This window comes from Dama dama, chromosome X, assembly GCF_033118175.1.
Source record: "Dama dama isolate Ldn47 chromosome X, ASM3311817v1, whole genome shotgun sequence".
NCBI classification, from domain to species: domain Eukaryota; kingdom Metazoa; phylum Chordata; class Mammalia; order Artiodactyla; family Cervidae; genus Dama; species Dama dama.
In genome coordinates this window covers 90,438,533-90,442,879 of record NC_083714.1, presented here as the reverse complement: position 1 = coordinate 90,442,879, position 4,347 = coordinate 90,438,533, and positions in this window count along the sequence as shown.

The following is a 4,347-nucleotide window of genomic DNA, read 5'->3' as shown; positions in this document are numbered from 1 at the left end:
CACCCATTGAATTTGGCAATTAGAGTGCCAATTTGGAGTGGTAGGAGTAGGAAGTACTAGATTTTCACTGACTCAAAGAATTATTGGACAGAAATATAATTTTAAAAAATACATATATACCACTTAAAATAACAAAAAGAATAAGATGCCCAGGAATAATTTTAAATAGAAGGTTTCTAAGACGTTTATGAAGAAAATAATGAAATTTTACTAGAAGATGTTAAAGACTTAAATAAATAGAGAGACACCAGATTCATGAAGAGGAAGATCCAATGTTGTAAATGTGTAAAGATGTCCTAAATTGATTAATGGATTCCAATTTCCGTCAAAATTCTATAAGGGTTTTTCATATAACTTGACAAAATAATTCTAAACTTTGTATGGAAGAAGAATAGACTGAAAATAGCCAAAATGACAAAGAAGATGAGGGAATCTGAACTTTCATATATCAAAATGCATTATAAAGCAATAATTAAGAGATTTTGAAATTGACACAGGAATCAGCAAATGTGACAACAGAACAGAAAAGAGAGCCTAGAAGATAGAAGTAGCATTGCAGATCAGCAGGGAAAGGATGGACTGTTCAATGAACAGCTTTGGAACAGTTGCTTATCTATATAGGAAGAAGAAAATGAAATGAGATCACTACCTCGTACTTCAAGCAAAAAACAATTCTGGATGGATTAAGGACTTAGATGTACAAGGTGAAATTTTGCAACTTTTTACAAGAAAATATAAGAGAATATTTCTGTAACCTTGGTATGAGGAAGTATTTCTTAGACAAAACATAGGAAGCACAAACCATGAAAGAAAAGTTTGATATATTTAACATTGTTAAAAGACAAACTTCTGTTCATTAAAAGACATAATTTTTTAAAAAATCGAAGTATAGTTGGTTTACATTGTTGTTTTAGTTTCTGGTGTACCGCAAAGTGATTCAGTTATATATAACTGAATATGTCTATATAACTGAATATGTATATAACTGGATATATATATATATAAACAATATATATGTATAAATTAATATATATGTACTTTTAAAGATTCTTTTCCATTATACTTTATTACAGTTCTCTGTGCTATACAGTAGGACCTTGTTGTTTATCTATTTTATATATAGTAGTTTGTATCTGTTAATCCCAAACTCTTAACTTATCCCTCCCCCTTTTCCCCTTTGGTAACCATATGTCTGTGAATCTGTTTCTGGTTTGTAAATAAGTTCATTTGAAACATTTTTTTTTCAATTCCACATATATGTGATATCATATGATATTTGTCTGACTTAGTACATAAAGTATAATAATCTCTAGGCCCATCCACATTGCTGTGAATGGCATTATTTCATTTCATTCTTTTTTTTTTCATTTCATTCTTTTTTAATCACTGAGTAATATTCCATTGGGTGTGTATATGTGTATACACACACACACATATATATATATGCTGCATCTTTATTCATTTATCTGTTGATGGAAATCTAGATTGCTTCCATGTCTTGGCTATTGTAAATACTGCTGCTCTGAACATTGGGATGCAGGTGTCTTTCCAAATTAGAGTTTTCTCCAGATATTTGCCCATGAGTATGATTACTGGATCATATGGTAACTCTATTTTTCGTTTTTTAAGGAACCTCCATATTGTTTTCCATAGTGACTGCACCAATTTAGATTCCCATCAACATTGTAAGAGGGTTCCTTTTTTCCACACCCTCTCCAGAATTTTATTTGTAGACTTTTTGATGATGGCCACTCTGACAGGAGTGAGGTGATACCTCAAGGTAGTTTTGATTTGCACTTCTTAATAACTAGTGATGTTGAACATCTTTTCACGTGCCTGTTGGAGAAATGTCATCTTTTAAGAAATGTCAGTTTAGGTCTTCTGCCCATTTTTGGATTGAATTTTGTTGTTGTTATTGAGTTATATGAGCTGTTTGTATATTTTGAAAATTAAGCCCTTGTTGGTTGCATCATTTGCAGAATATTTTCTCCCATTCCATGGATTATCTTTTTATGTAGACGGTTTCCTTTGCTCTGCAAAAGCTTTTAAGTTTGATTAGGTCCCATTTGTGTATTTTAGCTTTTATTTCTATTGTCTTGGGAGACTGATCTAAGAAAACATTGGTATGATTTATGTCAGAGAATATTTTGTCTATGGTCTCTTCTAGGAGTTTTATGGTGTCATGTATTTTTTTTTGGCTGTACCCCACAGCATGTGGGATCTTAGTTCCTCAACCAGGGATCAAACTCATGCCCCCTGCTTTGGAAGGGAGAGTCTTAACCACTAGACCACCAGGGAAGTCTGTGTCATGTCTTATATTTAAATTTCTAAGCCATTTTGAGTTTATTTTTGTGTATGGTGTGACAGAGTGTTCAAACTTCATTGATAACTTCAAGGATAACTATCCTGAATATATATATATATATATATATATATATATATAATATGTAAAATGTATATATATATATAGGATGTATGAAATGTGTATTTAATTACCATATATCAATAAGAAAAACACAAGCCACACAATAGAAAACTGACCAAAAGACATGAAAAAGCATTTCACAGAAAAATAAGGAATGAGAAACAATGAAAAGATGAACTACTTCATCAGTAATCAGGGAAATGCAAAATTTAACCACAAAGAGATTCATTTTATACCCATCAGACTGACAAATATTAAAAAAGTCTGATAATATCACCATAGTCAAAGAGGTTGTGCAACGGAAATCCTGCTAGCAGAAGGGTAAATTAGTACAATCACTTTGGATATATTTTGACATTTAGTAAATCTGAAAATGATCATGCTCTCTGACTCAGCAATTCTACTCCTAGCTATGAGCACTAGAAAAATTCTTACATCAAAGTTCCAGAAAGCATGTACAAGAGTTCAAGAGTGTTCATGGTAGCAGTGATCTTAATAGCAAAAAGCTGGAAACAGTTCAAATGTCCCTCAGCAGGACATTTGGCTTCATAAATTGCAGTATAATCATAAAATGGAAAACTACACATTGGTGAAAATGAATACCTACTACAGCTACAATATCAACATGGATAAATCCCACAAACACAGCCTGCAGAAAAGTCAGGTTCAAAAATATTCATACAGAATGATTCCATGTATGTAAAACTCAAAGCCACAAGTGAGAAAGCAATCAAGGAAAACAAAATTCCTGCAGGGCAGTTCTGTCTTGTGGGGAAGGAGAAGAATGCAATGCAGAAGGGCATACAGAGGGTTTCAAAATCTCTGGCAATGTTCTGTTTCTCATGCTGATTGGTGGGTTACATGGGTATTCATTTTATTATTCTTTAAATCACATACATATATGATTTTATTATTCATATATATGATTTAAATAATTAAATCATATGAATATATATTGTTTTGTATTTATGATATGTTTCAAAAAAATTTTAAGCTGGGACTTCCCTGGTAGTCCAGTGGCTAAGAGTCTGTACTCCCAATGTAGGAGGCTGGGTTTCCATCCCTGATCAGGGAACTAGATCCCACATGCTGCTACTAAAAAAAAAGAAAAAAAAGATCCCACATGCTGAAATAAAGATTGAAGATCTCATGTGCTGCAACTGAAATCTGGCACAGCCAAATATATAAAAATACCTATTTTTAAAAAGTTTTAGGCAGGAAATGATAATTGGAAGGCTGTGAAGGGAAGGAGAATAATAGTAATAACTAGAGGGAGAAATGAGATCATCATCAGATTTTTTAAAATACTTGTAAGATAGCATGTTTATAGGCTTTTTTCATTTATTCAACAAAAGTTTGTTGATACCATCTAGGTATAGGGTACTAGGCTGGGCCCTGTGTTATAGAGATACATTTATTCAATTATGTAGTTACTTCCTATTCTAAGAGCTAGAAATCATTAATTCACTTATTCATTCAACAAATATTTGTTGAATGAATACTCTGTACCAGACTGTGATCTCAGTGCTGGGAATATAGCATGGAACAAAATAAAATCCCTTTTTTCCTGAGGGGAGAGAGACAATAAATAAAAAATACTGTTGGCCCTCCACATCTGCAGATGTTAAATCCACGGATTTAACAAACCATGGCTTGAAAATATTTGAGGGGAAATTTTTAGAGTTTCCAAAAGCAATTCTTGAACTTGGTACATGCTGGCAACTATTTACATAGCATTACATTGTACCAGGTATTACAAATGGGCTTCCCAGGTGGCTCAGCAAGTAAAGAATCTGCCTGCAATGCAGGAGCCAAAGGAGAGGCGGGCTTGATTCCTGGGTTGGGAAGATCCCCTAGAGGAGGAAATGGCAACCCACTCCAGTATTCTTGCCTGGAGAATCCCATGGATGGAGGAACTTGGC